Source organism: Triticum urartu, chromosome 7A (genome assembly GCF_056163025.1).
Source record: "Triticum urartu cultivar PI428250 chromosome 7A, HENAU_Tu73, whole genome shotgun sequence".
NCBI lineage: Eukaryota > Viridiplantae > Streptophyta > Magnoliopsida > Poales > Poaceae > Triticum > Triticum urartu.
This window is the reverse complement of record NC_141879.1, coordinates 347,976,307-347,997,399: the sequence shown is the minus strand read 5'-3', so window position 1 is coordinate 347,997,399 and position 21,093 is coordinate 347,976,307.

Genomic DNA, 21,093 nt, shown 5'->3' with positions numbered 1-21,093 from the left:
AATTTGAGAAAAATTAGGGAGACTCAATGGACATATATTTTCCATATATATGAGTTTCAACACATGGTCATGATCAAAATATTGGACAAAACCTCCCAAAACCATTTCTGCTCATTTCAAGGATTTGAAATATTTCTACAGGAAATATTTTCATAAAAATCCAAGAAAATTCTAACATGTCACATATGACATTTTTGATGATCTTGCCAAGTACCATGTCATGGAGAATAGTATAACCCCATGAAACCCTCTCAAAACCACTTCTGTCCTTTTTCAAGTTTGAACATTTTTGCACTGTCAAACATGTCCAAATGCTCTCAAACTTGGTGCACATGCTCAAATGGTGTAATAATCTGCCCTAGACCAAATGGCACAAGTTGGAGAGAATGTTATCTTGATCAAAGTACCCCAAAACCCTTTCTGTCCATAACCAAATTTGAACAACTCTACATTGCCAAGTGTGTCCTTTTGATCTGAATTTTTGTGCACATGTTCAAATACTCAAATGATGACACTAGAAAAAGTGGTGCGTCAAGGAGAATTGATTTGCATGACTAAATCTTGGTAAAGCCATTTCTGCTGATTTCTAGGGTTTACAAAAATTGCATTGGCAACTTTCTTAAAATGGACTCAAACTTGGTGGTCAACCTCAATTATGTGTGACACTTGATCCAGTTAATTCTCATGTCCAGTGGAGTTAATTTACTTGCCAAAACCTACAACAAACACCTTCTGCAAAATTTCCAAAACCACCTTTTTGACCACTTCCACTAATCTCCATGACCCTATCTTTTTACCACAGCCCCTCCTAGTCTTCTCCTACCTCCAGTAACTCTCCCCTGGCCATTGCTCAATGGTTGAGGGGTAAAATACCCCCATTTACCTCCCTGGACAGCCCCTCTCTCCCTCTTCTTCTACCTCTCTCCTCTCCTAGTGGTTCACCAGGGCATCCAAGGCCACCCCCCCTTTGTTTACTCATCCCACAAAGCCCCAGACACTAGTGGACACGCCCCTGGCACATAAACAATGCCATGGCATGCAGAGCTCGCGCTCTGGAGCATTCTACAGTGCTCTCCGACACTGTAGCACGCCCATTCCAAGGCCTCCCGTCGACCTTGGGCGCCGGAATCGTGTCCCCCGAGGCCGCTTCGGCGTCCACGACACGCAACACTATCGGGCCCCTCCTCCCTCGCCCTCCTTATCCCTCCACGAGCTCACCCGAGCACGTCCATGGACGCTGCCCATGGTGCACCGCGGCCTCGCCCATTTTAAGCTACCCCCGAGCTCTCTCTTGCCTCGGTTGGGTCCCCCTCTCTCCCGTGCACCTCCCAGACATCCTCCTTCTCCCCCCTCGTGCCCTCCAGCACCTTCCATGGTCAGAGTGCCGCCGCCGGCCTCCACTCCGATTCGGGCAAGGGCGGGCTTCTCCCCTCCTCCTCTCCTCACCAGGAAAGCATCCAGGGTCCGGCGACCCTTTTCCCCCCATCTCCCTGACCGCCGGGGCACTGTGCCCCTGCCCATCATCGCCTGGGTGTCCGCCCTCCTTGTCCAGTGCCTGCCGCGCCTCGGCCACCCTCCCTGCCATCCCCGGGGAGCTCCTGATGCACCGCTCCCTGGCGACCCCTCCGGTGGCCGCGGCTTGGCCAGGGGTGGCCTGTGTCGCCGGGAGAAGGCGCCGGCCGGCGCGCAGACGGGGCTCGATCCCCTCCTGTCGCGAGCGTGGGAGTAGGAAGAAGACCCTGCGGGTGGGCCCCGCAGGTCAGTGACCCCGCCGGCCGGCCACGTCATTTAAGTGGAGACGGGCCAGCCGTTCTACGCTTCCCTTCGGCGAAAGCGTCACCGGGGAATACGCCTTCGGCGTGGCCTCCCATCGGGTGTCCGCGAGGAGCTGGGCCAGGCCCAGTGCGCTGCCCGGCTAAATTACGCTCAGCGCGTTAGATTAGGTATAAAACCCTTTTTCTCATTTTCTTTATCCAGTGAACTTCAAAAATCTCTAAACAAGTCAAACAGTGTCCAAATTTGATGATTCAAATTTCTAGTAGTTTCTAAATTCATTCCCTATCGCATGGTGCTACTTGCACATTTTTACAGAAATATTTCTTTCACAAATAATTAGCAAATCCTATTTTTCCATTTCTGTGATAAACTTTAGAAAATCACAGAGAGCCCATTTTTGATCCAAATTCCATGATTCAAAATCCTAGATGTCTATAAGTTCAAAACATAGTTTTTGAACATTTTTACTAATACTTTCTGTATCACCTCAAATAGTGGTCTATTCCTTCATATATAGCCAACTTTGCAATTCATAGAGAAATCATTTGAACTCCAAATCCAGTGAAACCAACTCCTAGATGCTTCTAAAATCATGCCTTGTTAAATGGGTATCCTTGCTCATTTTTCAAAATAATATTTCTGTACCCCTCTTGCAAATCCATAAACCCCTTGATTCCATCATATCCAAATGTTTAGAAATATCCACCGACCCAATTCCAATGAAACCACTCCGGTTAATTTTCATATAACCAGAGATGTCCTAGAAAAGTCAAATCAATATTTTTAGAGCACTTCCATTTCCTGCCTTGTTGTGTTGCTTATTATGGTTGCTTTCGGCGATAGTTGACGAAGTAGACAAAATGCTTGGAGTTGGACCAGAGATATTTGAAGACCTCGAAGACTTTGTTAAAACAGGAAAGCAGCCCTTTGACCATATTTATGAAACCCTTTTTATGCATGTCATATAGCACTTTATTAGTGTTGCATCGGAATCATGATGAGATGGTAACCACTTTGATGGGTTGCCTCTGTTACTTCCTCGTTGATACTTGCATTGTGCATGACCCTACCTCCTTATGAGGGTTATGCCGGTGGGAGTAGATAGGATGCTAAGTAGTGCTACGCAAAAGGGATGGGAATATGCATGGTGATGGAGACAAAGTATTTTCAAAGGACTTTTCGAAAACCCCGTCGGGTGCCACTTATGCCCGAGGGAGATGATGAGTTGGGTAGCCACTTGATGACGAAGTGGTGTACTGAGGCAAGTGTGTGTGTTGCTTTCAAAAACGGATTGGTTTAAGTTGCGACCGTTATTCCAACCTTACATGCGCAACCACTCTACCCTTATATGGGAAAGGGCATTATTGATTACCTAGGCCGATACTATCATGGAGCCCGCATTACCAGTGACGGGGGAGAGTTGGTGCTCTCTCTCGGGACAGGGTCGTGCCAGGTAGGGCGGCCAAGAACATTTTTATGGGGCACCGGACACACCGTTGGTACCCCGTGCCAGTGGTATGTGATGAATATGGGAGCAAGGCTCCACAATTTTTAAGTTGTGAAATTTTGGGCATGGGGGTTACTACCAATCGAGTGGACTCCGTGTTAGTGTCTTCTAGGGAAAGATAGTGATCGGGTGCTTACCCCGGGTACTTGAGGTACCGCGGGTCGTGGATGACACGGAAGTTCCCCGGATCTTGTGGGTAAAGTGTGCAACCTCTGCAGAGTGTAAAACTATTCGAATAGCCGTGTCCACGGTCAAGGACAGTTGGGTAACCGCTCTTGGGCTACGTCCACTTGTTTACAAACCAGTGTGTGTGGGAAGAACTACTTGGGTCAAGTCAAAGGACTTGACATGGATGAGTTGGGTTGGAGCCCACTCCCTTTGTGTTGATATCTATAACCTGTCCTCTTGGTTACTTGAATTCTCCTCATGCAAGTCTTACGATTTGTTGAACATGTCATTGCACTCAAAAACTAGCTTTCCGCAAAAAAATTTACCTGTATCATGCATTGTTGTATCTTGAACCAAAACATGGGTTGCTTGCGAGTACATTCAAAGTACTCATTGGCTTGCCACTGGTTATTTTATTGGCCAGGCATGAAAGAACATGATATGAAGAAGAGTACCTCGGTGACGAACATGCGAGCTAGGATGCTTCCCAGTCAGAATGCCTGTAGGGTTAAGGCAGATGGCATGGGTCCAAGTTATCGACGAAGATTTCCGCTGCGATGTTATACTCAAGACTTGACCATAATGGTCCTACTTGTGTAATACGGTATGTATGGATGTAAGACTCTTGTTATTCAGCTTCTGTGTGTTCAGTGAGCATTGATCTCTGGGATCACTGTACACGTGCATTCGGTGACCATGACTTATGAGTCGGGGTACCCACACCTATGATCCATGCTTTGGACAGGGTTGATTTAACATGCGCTCCAAATTGGGGCCTGAACCTCCGCCCCTCTGGGGCTGCTTGCCCTTACGGTGCTAGCCATTCTCCTGAGCATTGGTGTTAGCGACAAAGTCCAAGCTATTGTCGGCTTTGCGCTTACCACTATTCCCATGGCCTGCCGGACTATGTTGCTGACCTTTGGTGTTGCCGTTCTTTTTCCCTTTCCCCGGTTTGTCCTCCTCTAAGTCAGGGTCTTTGGTATAATCTGAATCGGCGTACTTAACCAAAGCGGCCATAAGCGTTGACATATCATTGCAGTGACATTTGAGCCTTCCTAACTTCAGTTTGTGCGGCAGAAAACGGCAATTGCCCTCCAACGTTAGCACTGCGGTATCTGCATTGATACAATCCAATGAATGCAGAATAGCTGAGACCCGCTTTACCCAATGGGTCGTGGACTCCCCCTCCTCTTGGACACAAGCGGCCAGATCCACAATTGACATGGGCTGCTTACAAGTATCTTTGAAGTTCTGGATAAACCGGTGCTTCAATTCGGCCCATGATCCGACAGAGTTAGACGGTAAGCTCTTTAACCAAGTACGAGTCGTTCCTTCCAACATCATGGTGAAGTATTTAGCACATACTACTTCATCCACATCTAACATCTCCATTGCCATCTCGTAGCTTTCAACCCACGCCTCTGGCTGCAGATCGGCGGTATAATTGGGTACCTTACAAGGTCCCTTGAAATCCTTGGGCAGTCTCACATTACGCAAAGCGGGGGTAAGGCACGGCACCCCTAAGGAACTGAATACTACCCCTGGTTCGACTCAAGCGGTGGGACAAACCGGAGTAGGTTGACGGGCCCCGTGCAGAGCCGCTAACTCGGCCTCCCGACGTGCGCGACCATGATCCACCACATCCTGGGCATTGGCACCGCCCCCTGTCGGGTTGTGTCCTCGTGGCGAGTTACGGTGACGTGCACTACTTGATATGGCCGGTTCATCCTCAACATGCCTGCTGTAGCTCCGGCTTGGACGTGGGGTGGAATTAATCCTCTCACAACTGTGCAAATATGCCTGCTGCTGATTTAGAGTTGTTTGAAGGAGATCTCTGGCCCATCGTGCTTCAATCGCAACTAGTGACTCGCCATCGGTTGGGAGGGCTGCTAACCGTGAAGCGGCAGCCACAATGTTGTCCAACGGGTTGGAGTAATGCCCGAGAGGTGTTGGAACATATTGTGGCACAATGTTATTCTGACGAGGAGGGTCCATCATGCGTGGCTGAACCGGCGCTCCAGTTCCTGGTGCCTCCGTCCGGTTTAATATTGGCTGGTTACTAGTTCTTGCTCCTGGCGCATTGAAGAGATTTCGTGGCTCATAACCCGACGGGAGATGCGATCGGTACCTTCTTCTCATGACTTCTTCGGAAGCGTTCTGATCCAGCCTAATCCGGTAGGCCTGAGCTTCCAACTCGGCCCGTTCTGTAGCCATCCTAGCATTCTCTGCCGCTAGGTCCTCTTTGGCATGAGCTATCTGATCTTTCACCTTCGCAATCTCCGCGTTGTGCTGATCCCGGGCTGCTGCATCCACCTCTGCAGCCATCAATGTTGCCAAAGTGTCGAACAAGTCAGACAGGACTTGAGCCGGAGGCGGCGTAGAGCTTCCTGCCCCTGCCGGCGTGGCCGTTGTTGAACCGGAGAGTATTGTTGCAGTAGCTGACGAATGAAGTGCCGACTGTGTACCGGCCATGAAGATAGCGGCCCGGTTTGGCAGATCAGGGGAGTCCGGAATACTGTTGCCCACAGATCCTCCATCAATCCGACCATCCTGCAGCTAATAGAGAAATTCGGTCTCTCCAGAAGACTCGTCGTCGGAAAAGACAACGGTTTCTCCATCGGACGCCGGTCCGTCCTCGTATTCTGCTCCATGGATGATGCCTACGAAAGCATGCTTCGCCATGGGCTGAACCGACGAAGGGCTTGCATGCTGAGCTGTCTCGATGATGTCGGTGCAGATGTCCGGCTCAGGGGCCGGTTCGCCAATCTTGCCGATGAAGACGTCAATCCCACCAAAGGGGACCCGGTACCCGTATTCGATTGAATCAGCCTTGGGATCCCATCCTGCGTTGTCGATGTAGAGCTTGCCGCGACGACTCTTCGTCATCCGGCCCACAGCGTATCCCTTGAGTCCATCAAAGCTACCCTTCAAGAACTCGAAACCATCGTGCGATAGCCCCACGGTGAGCGCCAACTGTCGTGGGTTTGTCACGGCAGATGTCCTTGTGAAAGGACTTAGTCGTGGAGCCATCGCAACGGGTTAGCTTAAAGGGGTTAAACCGGACAAGGGGACACGGGGAGTTTATACTAGTTCGGCCCCTTCGATGAAAGTAAAAGCCTACGTCTAGTTGTGATTGGTATTGCTATGGTTTCGAAGGCCAGGGAGTGAATCCGCTTTATCTGGCTCTCGAGTTGTTGTCTGTTGTCCCCAAACCACGGCCGGGTCATCCCTTTATATACATAAGTTGACGCCCACCGGTTTACAGAGTCCCGAGGCCGGATCATAGATGTGTCCGGCTCGGTCTCTATTCCTCTAACTTACAACACAAGTTACATGACAGGGTCGGTTTACATCTACAGGCTTTAACCCGCCTTTGGGCCTTGGTCCTTCGTAAAGCGCCACCATCTTCATGTCTTCATGGGCTTCTATCTTCAAGGAGCTAACCTGGCCACTCCTAGCTGGTTTTCCTCCAGTAATCATATCCCCAACAGGTGACATGACTAGTCTGCAGAGACCATTGGCAATTTAACAACACGTGGAGTGCCCTAGGAAAAAAGTGCCCAAACAAGTACAAGAAGCTATGACAGGACTGCACGATCATAGGCATTACATATTTTGAATGGGAAAAGCTTGTCAAAGTTTAATCATTGATGTTAGCAAGAAGACGTTAGTTTAATATATTGGAATTGGAAAACCTTGTCAAAATTTGCTCATTGATGTTAGCCAGAAGACATGCATTTGATATTTTTGAGTGGGACGCCCTTGCTGTGAGCAGCGTCGAGTGTTTTTTCCTATTCCTGTGTTCAGTTTAGAAGTAAGAAGTTACTCTGCTGAGATATTCCTATGTTAAGAGTTTGTTCTAAATATTGTCTATGTAATGTCAGGCCTTGTGTTTGATTGCAAAGTTGAGCTTAGAATGTTGTGTCATGCGGCATCACGAGCTGTTCACCGTGCCTCCTGAGAATAATGCTTCGTATTGTTTTGCATGTCGATCTAATGCCAGTGATTTGCTTGTTAAGAATATCATCCTCTTCTGTTGTTTCCGTGCTTAAGAAGTTCATCGTCTGATGTTTCATTCCTAGCCTATACGACAAGTCAGGTAGGTTAGACATGAAACCATATGATCTTCCGACCAACTCATGATATTAGGCCATGATTGGATCATCGTTTTCCAACCAAAACCGCTTGTAAAACTGATGCTTGTAAATTAAAGCAGATGGTCTCAGGCGAAGGCGCTTGGTTGGTCAATTTTGACTAGTAAAATATCGGAAGTACTTCACCCATGATAAAAACGATGAACGACACTCGGACGTTTGCTAATCCAGCCGTTAGCTACTGTTTTAGCCTTGCCCATGGATGGCATGATATGCACGTCGTGCATTTATCATCTGGTAATGTCATCCCTATAGCAGTGCTCGTAAAATATACACTGGTCTCTCAAATTACACGCATAACCCGCCGGTTTTACTTACAGTCCTCGGGCCCTCGGTTTCTTTACGCCTGTATTTTACGCGTTGTTTCCGATGACAAGTAAATTACACTTGTATGTTAATATAGGTTTGAAATAAACCAGAGCTCCCAAGCGCGCCCTTACCGTTTCATGCCGTCTCAGTTTCTCGAAGGCGCTCATAGGTGTCCGATGATCCTGGCTTCCTGAATGAGCAGCGGGCGCTGTATTAGACCATCCATAGGGCCTGTGAGGCCCTCTCCATTGTCCATCGAGTTGTTGCACTCGGCGTGGCGCCGAGCATTGTTAACATCGTCAACGAACATGAGGATTCAGGAGATGACTTTATTTTGACTGGATGACACTAGGGACCCACTAGGGCCATAGCCATACATACATAAGTGCCTCCTTATTATGTACAACTATATTTTTTTTGCTTTCTCCTGGTTTCCTGACATCACGGTCCCACACCATTGTCAACCTATGTAGTCAATATAAACGAGAGAATTGCACAAGGTGCGGCCAACAACTGGGACCAAGCAGCTCGAGCAGTATTTGTGTTTTTGAGGCATGAGCACTGCAGAGTTTTTCTTGGCGATGATTTTCTTGTTGTTCAGAGAAGAGCAGGGTATTAACTGGGCGGGCTATGGCCCGTCTAGCCCAGGCCAGATATCCAGCCCAGATACTAATTTTTTCAAGATGAAAATGGCTAGCCCAGCTATACGTCTTTTTGAGGAATACTCAGGCAAGGTCAACTTGTTATTCTCCGCCCCACTAGGCTGTAAATCTTTCCTAGGAGGGATGCATTAGGCTTAACAGGAAAATGGGCTTTAAAAATAGTAAATGGGATGTAATTATAAAAAGTGGGCAGTAACTATAAAAAATGCACCAAACACGAAATTAGTTTATAAAATATTATTTATGGATTTTGAAAATCTTAAATTTTCATTGTTGCGCGCGCATTGTTTTGCTGGATTTTTACGTAATACAAATTTATATTTAATCTGACTAGAAATTTCGGGATAAAAATATTTCGGATCCCATCAAAATGTGGGAAATTTTATTGAATTCTGTCTTCAACGGTTGGTTGCAATTATTAATCGTTGTCCTAGCTAGAAAATGGGTTGTACTTTTAACAAACTGTAAATGGGCTGTTGTAAATTCCATTAGAATTCAAAAATGGGATGTACATTCTTACAAAATGCAAATGGGCTATAAGTTCTCTGCCACACACTTGTGGGCCTACTAAGTGACACGTCCCCTAAAAAATAAGTTGAGGCGTATGCAAGGCTTTGTCAACTTATCCTATATACTTAAGAAGTTGATCCCCACTACAAGTATTTATCTCAACATGCAGCATATCCACCTCAGCAATCTTGCCATATCATCATCTCCAAACATACATGCGTGCCACATCATGCCTTCCGTTTCCAATAGTACGCAACGCACAGAAGACTAGCACTCTCGTGCATTTTATTTTCAGCTTTAAACCACCGATGGCTGCAACGCTTCCTTCCCCACTTCCTGCACCCGTTTCTCTGACCTCTCGCTCTTCATTAAGGCTTTTAATAAAAATATAAATGCGTACAAAAAACCCAAAGAAATACTCATTGGTAGATAAAGAACAGGTCATATATTTTCCATTCATCTCCCTTCCGCCACTATTCAGTCGCTCCGCAACACTTTCGTTTCAGCTTCTAGCTAGGTCACCCATATCCTTATAAATTGAATAATGAGAAGGAGAAGCCACCAAGGCTGGGACGCCTGTGTACCTCGCTGCCAGTTCGCATGTCTAAGATATTTCCCCTTCCATATGTGCAAATAATCTTTCCATGTCCTTCCTTTTGTAGAAGCATATGTGAAAGATCTCTGAGATAGAGCCACTCACAAATCCATTAAATAGGAGACTGAAGTAAGTTCCTACTAGATTTATCCCCGAAAACACGTCACTCTAATAGTCTAATTTTTTCCTTGAGATTATTATTCACTGCCACATGGTTGCAGATTCTCACGGTTTCTTCTCCTGCAACTGCCATACGACAAATAGCCAGGAGAGCGATCTCATCCTGGCGATCTAGCAGTGCAGGGAGCAGAGGAAGGAGCGGTTTGAATGTATTCTCTCATTCATAATGTTTAAGTGTAACAGCAAGGTGAGCAGCTCGGAGCCCATGGGGTAAGAGTTTGAGCGCACTCGATACAGGTTGTAGATATCTTGCTACTCACATTGTTACATAAACTCTCCTCGATTGATTTTCTAATTTACATTGAAACTTCTAATCTTCTGCTATCTTACTTTTGATGTTCGCATGAATTCCCCATCTCTGAATTTGCCTCTGAATTTACGTTTATGTTGAATAAACATGCACCTTATATTTGCAACCTATTTTTTTTATTTCGCCACATGCAGGACATTGTCAACCACGCCCATGCAAGCTTCTCGTGATCTACCCTGCCTTCTTCCTGTTCCCAAATCAGCAATTAGCCATCACTAGGTTGATCAACTTTAATTATGGCTGAGATCATTTCATGATGATCCAGTACGTGCATGTATCTGCATGAATGAATACTCTTCTCTTTTGAAAAATTTATATTTGCTTCTTTGCCATGCATTATCACTAATGAAGCAGTACTTATTCTATAAATGTAATGACAAATTTGTTCCATATTCCTTGCACTAATGGCCGACCGTGCAACTGCAATCCAGAACAACTCTCATTTGGGTACGTTTGCTTCAGTTTCATACCATGGCAAGAACTTCGATGTTTGCATTAATTGTTAGCATAAAACACTATCATGATTTCTCTATTCCAAACTCCATCAATATTTCTATTTATTAATATAAAATTTCCGCAGCAACGCGTGGGGTATCATCTAGTTATAGTCAACACACAGGTCTAGCAGCAGTGGCCGTTGGATGTCTATCCAACAGATGTCGTGCTTCTTCTTCAATCTCGGATATTCTTAGCTTCGGCCGCCCAAAAAATGATTCCTCCCCCTGACATCTGGGGCGCACCGTTTCGGAGGCTGACCTGTGGGCCTACTAAGTTGGAGCGTACCAAGGGCTTTGTCAACTTAGTCAATATATACAATTCTAGCTTTAGTGACCGTACGATGTCCATCCAACGGCCGTAGTGCTTCTTCAACCTCTGGTCTTCTTGGTCCAGCCGCCCAAAGCAGCGCCGGTCGTGCCGCCTTCTCCTGCCTCCCGTGGTCGGCTGTGCTGCCGCGGAGGCCTCACCGCCCCCATACTACTCCCACCATTGGCCAGGCCATCCCTCCACTCACCCACACCCCCTGTTATTCTGCGACGACGGCAGCCTCACACCGCAGCCGAACTAGTGAACCCTCGTACTCCTCTCCGCGCGGGCTTCCACTGCTGTGTCTTCCCCGGCTCCACGTCGTCCCCTTCCTAGTCCTCGCCGTCGTCCACCGCCCTGGTGCTCTCGGCGCGACATGGTCAATGTGGTCAACGACCGACTTCCATCGGAAGAGTACTGTACATGGAGAGGCTGACAGCTGGGTCCACGACGGCCGCAAGGAAGTGCCTCCTTATTACGCGTAAAATAATTATTCCTCCACCTGATAGCAGGGACCCACCGGACGGGCCACCTTATTTCACGAAAAAAAATGTTTCCCCCTAACTGCTAGGACCCACCAGACGGGCCACCGTATTTAACGAAAAAAACGTTCCCCCCGCTGTCAGCTCGGACCCACCGGAAGTGCCTCCTTATTACGCACAAAAATATGAATACTCCCCCTGCTATCTAGGACCCACCTTGGTGGGAGGCTGACTAGTGGGCCTACTAAGTTGATGGGGATGGAGGGCTTTGTCAACTTAGTAAATATGAACGATTCTAGCTCCAGTGACCGTACGATGTCCATCCAACGGCCGTAGTGCTTCTTCAACCTCTGGTCTTCTTGCTCCAGCCGCCCAAAGCAGCGCCTGTCGTGCCGCCTGCTCCTGCCTCCCGTGGTCGGCTGTGCTGCTGCGGAGGCCTCACTGCCCCTACTATTTCCATCGCTGGCCAGACCCTACGTCGACGGCAGCCTCACACTACAGCCGAACGACTGAACCCTCATACTCCTCTCCGCGTGGGCATCCACTGCTGCGTCTTCACCGGCTCCGTGTCGTCCCCTTCCTAGGCCTCGCCATCGTCCACCGCCCTGGTGCTCTCGGCGCGGCGTGGTCAACGTGGTCAAGGAACGACTTCCATCGGACGTGGACTGTACGTGGAGAGGCTGACAGCTGGGTCCATGGCGGCAGCAAGGAAGTGCCTCCTTATTACGCGGAAAATAATGATTCCTCCACCTGACAACAGGGACCCACCGGACGGGACACCGTATTTCGCGAAAAAAATGTTTCCCCCTGACTACTGGGACCCACCAGCTACACCCGCGCACGCAAGGAAGTGTGTCTGGGCAAAAAAATGATTCGGCCCCCTGACTGCTGGGACCCACCAGCTACATCTTCGCATGCAAGGAAGTGCGTCCAGACAAAAAAACCAAAAGGATTCGCCCCCCTGACTGCTGGGACCCACCAGCTACATCTTTGCAGGCAAGGAAGTGCCTAACAGTCGGGACCCACCTGGTCAAAGCGTATGTAGCGTTGTTATTCTAGTCGCGAACGTGTACGTACATATATGATGGTTGATGTAGAGGCGCGCACGTGTCATAGTAGAGGCGCGTATGTGTCGTAGTAGAGGCGCACACGTAGCATGTACACGTACGTACAGCGGCCAGGGTGCAAGAAAGAAAATGCGGCCATGTACATACATACGGGCAGGGTCTCCAACGCCTACTCGCGCATACGTACGGCGAGGGCTCGTGTACATGGCTGGGTTGGAACGGAGAAACAGCGTTGTCATCGTGGTCATGGGGAGGCAACGGAATGCGTCGTGTTCATGGGGACGCAACGGAATGCGTCGTGTTCATGGGGAGGGGTGTGGCGTACCGCAAAACAGAGGAAACGGACCTCCTACGGTCGAAACGGGGGTCCTATTGATCAGGAGGAGTGTGGCGTACCGCAAAACGGAGGAAACGGGCCTCCTATGGTCGAAACGGGGGTCCTGTTGATCGGGAGGGGTGTGGCGTACCAGAAAACAGACGAAATGGACCTCCTACAGTCGAAATGGGGGTCCTGTTGATCGGGAGGGGTGTGGCGAACAGCAAAACGGACAAAACGGACATCCTATGGTCAAAACGGGGGTCCTGTTCATCGGGAGGGGAGTGGCGTACCGCAAAACGGACGAAACGGACCTCCTACGGTTGAAATGGGGGTCCTGTTCATCGGGAGGGTGTGGCGTACCGCAAAACGGGACTCCACGGGATACTGTTCATCTCCACCGTCGACCTCCTCCAACCTCCACGGGCTACCGTCGACCTCCTCCAGCCTCCACGGGCTCCTGTTCATCCAGCCTCCACCGCGCGCTACTCCACCGGCTACTGTTCAACCACCCCTCCACGGGCACCCCTCCACCGTCTACTGTTCATCCAGCCCTCCACACCATGGGGTCCTGTTCAACCACCCCTCCATGGGCACCCCTCCACCGTCTACTGTTCATCCAGCCCTCCACACCACGGGGTCCTGTTCATCCAGAGGCAACGCCATCGCTCATTGTTCATCCAACCCCCCCCCCCCCGGCAACGCTCACTGTTCATCCAATCGATCGGCTTCAGTTAGCAGCAGTAGCGAAGGAATCGCTCGATCGGGTTCAGTTAACAGCCATTGATCGATCGCTCGGGTTCAGTAACGCGTAGCCTGCAGTGCAATCGCTCGGATTCAGTTAGAGCCCAACGCCTCGCTCGGGTTCAGTTAGAGCCAACGCCTCGCACACATGTGCGTACGTGTACGAGAGAAACGCGCATCGCTAGGCCCCCGACCTCCCACCGTAACCGGGAACTCCCCGAAATTTTCCACCCCCTCGCTTCTACCACGATTTTTTCTGACATGGACGGCCCAAAGAATGTCATGCAGCTGCGTATCCGGCCCGCCCAGGATGAAAATCCCATTTTCTATCATGATTTTTTGTCATAGAAGTAGGAGCCCACCACATCTATGATGATACCGGGTTTTGTCACAATTATCGTCATAGAAGTGTCATATGTATGACAGAAAAAAATTGTTCGGCCCAAAATGTCACGGATGTGTCTTTTTTTGTAGTGACCTTCGAACTTCCACTCATGCCACGACATCGAGCATTGGTACAACAAAACCTCCATATTTGTTGATTGTGCGCATACATGTCATGCTCATTGGACATCTCACACACATGACAATTTTGCATCTTATGCATGGATTGACTCATATTATGATTGCCTTGTTGCAACTTGTATTCCCATGTCATCCATGATATTTGAGCTTGTGCATTTCCTTAGCAAATTTGTTGTGATCTTTCTTGATGGCATATTCATACATCATGATCATATTGCCCATCATCAATTGCATGATCACATACTCATCTTGAGCATCCATTGCCATATTCATGCTATTGATAAACCGTCTCTCCATGACATCATTTTGCACCTTGGTTGCATTGATCATATTCACAACACATTTGTGTGTGCAATGAATGCTTTTGCTCCCATGAATGCTTTGCATACGATTCCATCTCTTTTGGATAAGCTTCATGCACCTTGTCATGATCAATCTTGTTGCACGGACTCATTCTTACATGATGGATGCTTTGTGTGCTCTAACCATTGTATTTCCGAGTGCTGTTTGTGTTTTCACTTTTTGCATGTATACCACTCCGGTGATACCTTGGAGTACTTGGATTGTGCCATGTTTTCAACTCCGTCCAACTACAAGTTCGTCCACAACAACCGTTTCCATGGTGATGAGGATCATGATCCGAGGTCGGATCTTTCCCAAGTGGGGGAGATGATGTGGAGCATCCCACGTCCATCCCCATGTACACTCCGACTACTCTCCAAGCCCCAAGGATACATAAGACGAGACCTCAAGTATACGCCATTGGACACAAGGTGAACTCGCTCCTGCGAGACATGGCTACTACCTCAAACATGTGTGCTATGCATGACCAGGAACCAAGAGGAAGCCCATGGACAAGAAGGCGAGGACACCAAGCGCGGGGAACAATAAGAAGAGCGGTGGAAGAAGCTCCAGCCACCGGACGACCGGTCGGGACCGGACGTCCGACGCCTGAAGACCCACCGGACGACCATCCCGGACCGGACGACCGGTGATGCCGCACCCGAGCCAAACGAGCAGACGGCCGGCCTACACCGGACGACCGGTGCCTGAAGCACAGCCAACGCCAGCTACAACACCTCCCAGCGAGCGGACATCCGACGACTAGCGGACGACCGGTCTCTCTTGAGCCACCGGACGACCGGTACCCACCGGACGACCGGTACCTGCCTGTGCGCAGTCGGGCCTTTGGCCTTGTATCCCTCTCCCACTTACCCCTTCGTGGCTCTAGACTATATATACTCCTCCACCTCCTCCATTTAAGGGTTAGCATTGGTTTAGCTCATTTTAGAGATAGAGCATTGCTCATCCACATCGGATCTACTCCACGAGAGAGACTGCGGCTTCTACGGAGAAGATCGCTTTGGATTCAAGACCTCCTTGCAGAGAAGAACATCAAGACCTCCTCACGGAGAAGACTGGTTACCTTTGTATCGTCCGTTGTTGACTTTGGATCTTGTATCTTCCTTTGTGTTCATGGATCTAGCGTATGTGTGATCATACTTGTTCGTTTGAGTGTTCTCTTGTGTTTTCCACGTGTTTTCCCTCGTTTCCCTCCTCATGTTCTTCGTTTTCATCGCGGGATCTGCTCCTTTTGTGAAAGATCGGTCGGTTAGGGTTCCCACCCTACATCACCCAACTTACCCCTTGGACTATATATGCTTGTCCCTTAGCTCCATACTAGGGTTAGCATTGGTTTAGCTCATATTTAGAGATAGAGCATTGCTCATCCACATCGGATCTACTCCACGAGAGAGACCGCGGCCTCTACGGAGAAGATCCATTTGGATTCAAGACCTCCTTGCGGAGAAGAACATCAAGACCTCCTCACAGAGAAGACCGGTTACCTTTGTATCGTCCGTTGTTAACTTTGGATCGTGTATCTCCTATCGTGCTTCGAGGATCTAGCACTTGTGTAATCATCCTTGTTGGTTTGAGTGTTCTCTCGCGTTCCCCTTGTGTTTTTCCCCTCGGTTCCCTCCTCGTGTTCTTCATGTTCATCGCGGGATCCACTCCTTTCATGAAAGATCGGCTAATTAGGGTTCCTACCCTACATCATATTAGCTAGCGCTTGTAGCGCTCTTGCTCCAGGGGTTCCTCTGGCACGCTAAAATCTTCATCGCCGAGGCTTATGTCGTCTTTGGAGAGTGGTAGGTAGTTGTTGTCCTCCAAGTCTTCGTTCCTTGTTTGTTCGTCGGGATCAATTTGCCCATCCTCCTGATCATCCTGTTCGGATGTTGGCCCGATGGGGTGATGTAGGGTGGAACCCTATACGGTCGATCTTTCACAAAAGGAGCGGATCCCGCGATGAAGACGAAGGACATGAGGGGAAACACAAGGGGAAAATCACAAGGAGAACACAAGAGAACACTCAAACCAACAAGAATAAGTCACACAAGTGCTAGATCCTCGAAACACTATAGGAGATACAAGATCCAAAGTCAACAACGGACGGTACACGGTAGCCGGTTCTTCTCCAAAGGAGGTCTTGAGTTCTTCCCTAAAAAGGGGTCTTGAATCCGCTTGGGGGATCTTCTCCGGTGGAGGCTCGAATCTCCGAGGAGAAGGTAACCAAATGGATGAGCAAAGCTCTCACACGAAATATGAGCTAATCCTTTGCTAACCCTAGAAAGTAGGACGAGGTGGAGTATATATAGTCTAGGGGGGCGAAGGGGTACACAGGCCTCGGCCCTTACACTATGCGCAGACTAGGGAGGCCGGACGTCCGGGTGTCGGGCCGGTTGTCCGGGCATTCGCGGAGGGCCGAATGTCCGGGCTGTGGAGGTCAGATGTACGGGCTGGTGAAGTTGGCCATGTTGCTCTCGGGTTCGGGGGTGTCCGGATATCTGGGCTGGCAGCCGGATTTCCGTGGGCTTTGGAAGGGCCGGATGTCCGGGCTGGCGAGGCCGGATGTCCGGGCCTGTAGTGTCCTGGCAATTGAACGGCTGTGGTGGGTGAAGCTCCAGGGGCCGGACGTCCGGGGTCATGGCCGGATGTCCAGGGCCTGGGAGATATCCTTGACTCCTTCTATTTGTTTTCTTCAACCGTGAACTAGGGGGCTTGTACATCTTCATGTGCATCTTCGAAAGGATCCTTTTGATACCTAATCATGCACAACGTCTTGAACTTAGGTAGTAGCCATGTCTCATGCATAGAAAGTGGAAGTTCGGAGAGGAGTGAGTTCACCTTATCTTCGGTAGCCTTGGCTCAAGCTCTTGTCATTGGTCCAAGTGGTGTAGTTGGAGGTGTAGGTGCGTCCATGGGGATGATCGTGGGATGCTCCGCATCATCTCGCCTCCCTTGGGGAAGATCCAAACTCGGATCGAAATCCTCATCACCATGGTAGGGCGAGAGATCTTTGAAGTTGAAGATGTCGCTCCCGGAGTACTTGTCGCGTGGAATGTCGATCTTGTAGGCGTACTCGGCGATCGGTAGGCACGGTTACAAGATTTATCTACAAAATAGATGTGCAATATGTGAAGTATCATCTATCTTGTAGCAAGATATGAAATGAGTTGTGTTGGAGAATCGGGTCACAACAACAAACATGGAATCCTTTCCATTCCTATTTCTAGACAACCCAAGCACAAAATCCCTACTAAAATCCTCCCATTGTTGATATGGAATTGGAAGTGGCATGTAAAGCCCAAGAGATTGAGCTTTGCACTTAGCTTGGCGACATGTAGAGTATTGGTTGGTGAAGCAGTTGACGTCGCGAAGCATCGTGGGACAAAAATAGTGCTTGGAGAGCGTAGCAAGTGTCTTGTCGTGTCCAAAGTGGATGAGTAGTTGAACTTGCCATTGGATCTTCTTAGGTTCCTTGGGGTGGACGCGGTAGGGAACCTTGTTAGGAAGGGGTTCTCCGGGGATGATGCCGAATCGGTGCTTAATGCCTCGTAGAGGTGGACCCAGAGGTAGCTCGTCGGGGAAAACATCTTGAAATTCCTGCAAAAGAGAAGATAACACTGAAGATAGAGTGTGAGAGGTGTTAGCTTTTGATGCATCGTCGTTGCACAAAAGGTCATAGTGCATGACACTAGATGTGTTCTCACACAATTCTCTCATATCACGTGTGGTGGCAAATAGGACTAAGTTCTTCTTTTCGCTCATTGTGGAGGCGCTCAATTTGGGCTTGTGGCGCTCACTCTCTTTTTGGTGGCTTGCTCTCTCACTATTCTCTCCACGATGGATGTCTTGCTTGTCGGTGATCACTTGGCTTGGAGACATGGGATGAAGTACGTACATGTTTCCCTTCATCTTGAAGATGTAGTGGTTCGTTCGGCCGTTGTGGATGACACCTCTATGAAATTGCCATGGGCATCCAAGAAGGAGGTGGCAAACGGTCATTGGAACGACATCACACTCCAAAGTGTCTTCGTAGGTGCCAATTTTGCAGGAGACTTGGACTTGATGCTCGACTTGGATAGTGCCGGAGTCCCTAAGCCATTGAACTTTGTAGGGATGTGGGTGCTTCATCTTGGGCAATTGGAGCTTGGAGCAAAGTTCTTCACGTGCGAGGTTATGACAACTCCCTCCATCGATGATGACCTTGACAGATCTTCCATTGATGTCGGCCTTGGTATGAAATATGTGGCATCTTTGGTCTTCTTCTTGTTGATGATGAAGAGTCAAGACCTTGGAGACAACGAGAGCAGGACTTGAATCTTCATCACAAAAGACTTGATCTTCTTCTTCTTCGGGTATGTGTCGGTGCCTTGCCACTTGCTCAAGGGCTTTCATCTCCTCGTCACTCATGGAGTCATGTTTTCCTTCGTTGTTGAGGATCATGGTGTGCTTGTTTGTACACTCAAAGGACTTGTGGCCTCGACCGCCGCATGTGAAGCATTTGAAGGAACTTGTCTTGGCGGTCTCGTCGGTTGGGGTAGATGATGATGAAGCTCTCAGCTTGACGTTGTTTGTAGAAGGAGGATGACTCTGGTAGTCGAAGATGTTGGAGTCGTTGAAGCTTTATTGTTGGAGAGGCCGTATGTCCTGGAAAAGAACTTGGCATAATTGAAGTCATCTTGCACTTGACGTTCCTCTTTGGTAGCTTGATGCACTAGCTCGACGAGGTTCGAGTATGGTTGGAAGTCGGCGATCTTCTTGATAGGATGGTTGAGTCCATTCAAGAAACGTTCCATTGTTTGCTCATCATCTTTCGTGACATTGGCTCGTATCATGGCAATCTCCATCTCCTTGTAGTACTCTTCAACGCTCTTGGTTCCTTGCTTGAGTAGTTGGAGTTTCTAGAAGAGGTCGCGGTTGTAGTAGGTAGGCACGAAGCGTGCTCTCATGACATCCTTCATTTGTGCCCAAGTAGTGATGGGTGGTTCACCTCTTGCCTCTCGGCGGTCGATAACTTGTTCCCACCAAATGAGGACATAGTCTTGGAACTCAAGGGATGCCATCGCGATCTTCTTCTCTTCTTCATAGTTGTGCAAACAGAAGATTTTGTCGACCTTCAATGCCCATGAAAGATACTCTTCGGGATCGTTGCTTCCATTGAACTTGGGCATGGTGAACTTTAGCTTGCCGTAGCGTTTCTCTTCATTGTGTTGGGGCCGTGGATGATGTCGCCCGTGTTGTTGATGATTGTCAAGCTTGTGTTGCTCTTGGTGAGGAGGGTTGTCAACCTCATGTTGCTCTTGTCATGGAGGATTTCCATTCTCTTCATACTCTTGATGAACTTGATGTTCTTGGCGAGCTTGTGGAGGAGCTTGTCGAGCTCGAGGAGGAACTTGAGGAAGTTGACGATGCACGCAAGCTTGAAATCTTCGTTCTTGAACTTCTTCGTGAAGTGCTCCTTCATGTTCACGAGCCTGTCAGCCTCGGTTGGCTACGGCTCGACTTGAATCTTGGAGGGCTTGTTGTGCCTCAAGTGCTTGAGCTTCACGGAGTTGTTGTTCTTGGCGTTGTGCCTCGGCATCTTATGCATCTTGCTATAGACGCGCTCGCTCTTCCTCTTCATGTTGGCATTGTCGTTGCCGTTCTTGTGCTAGCGCAAAAGCCGCTTGGGTTTGACGTTGTCGGTGCTCTTGAGAGTTGGTGTTGCGTAGAGGATTGAGGCTTGCTTGACGATCATTGCGCGCGGCACGGCGAAGAGTGTTTGATGTCGGTGTACTTGAGCCAGAGAGGGTGAAGTTGGAGTTTCGTCTTGAGCGGGTCCTTCTTGAAGAGGACGAAGTGGAAGAAGAGCGGTTGAGCAACAAAGCGCAAATCTCGTCCATCCTTGCGTCATTCTCTTGCTTGTGATCGTCGAGCTTGTGGTCAAACTAGTCCCTTGTACGTTGCTCGAAGAGTCGCAAGTCGACGGCGAGGTTGTCGATGCGTTCACTCATTGCTTGTTGCTCTTGATGCAAATCATGTTGTGCACGAAAGAGGTGGCTCTTGGTGACGTAGGAGTTCATGTCGTCGTCGTGCTTAATGAAGAGTGGGTTGGTATAAGTACTTGGCCTATCCATCATTCCAAGAAAAATGTGAGTGGTAGAAAGAGAAGAACGAATACCAAATGTACCTTGACCAAAGTTGAAAGTGGATCGATGATCACTCCAATGTGGACAAGAAAATAGCACAATTGGTACCAATTGTTGTCGGTTTCTCACACCTACACAAGTAAAAGCTTATGGTGGAGCTTGGTTAGGATGGTGGCACGAAATTTGATGCAATTGTAAGTGAGCTTCAATAATGTTGGAAAAGATTCGCAAGATTGCAATGCAACAAGTAGACCAAGTGATATACGGTACACGGAAACACACACGCAAAAAAGATAGGTGGGGTCGTGCAACCAAGGGTGAGCCAAAATGTGGAGTCCACAAAAATGCTCTTGTTGCACAACACTAGAGAGACGCTAGCACGATTGCACAATAGGCGGATACAAAGACTTGTGCACAACCTACTAAGCAAAAATCCAACGACTTCTATCCCAAGTATGCTCTATGCAAGGTGTTTCTATGCGATGATCCAAGATGATCAAGTATGACGATC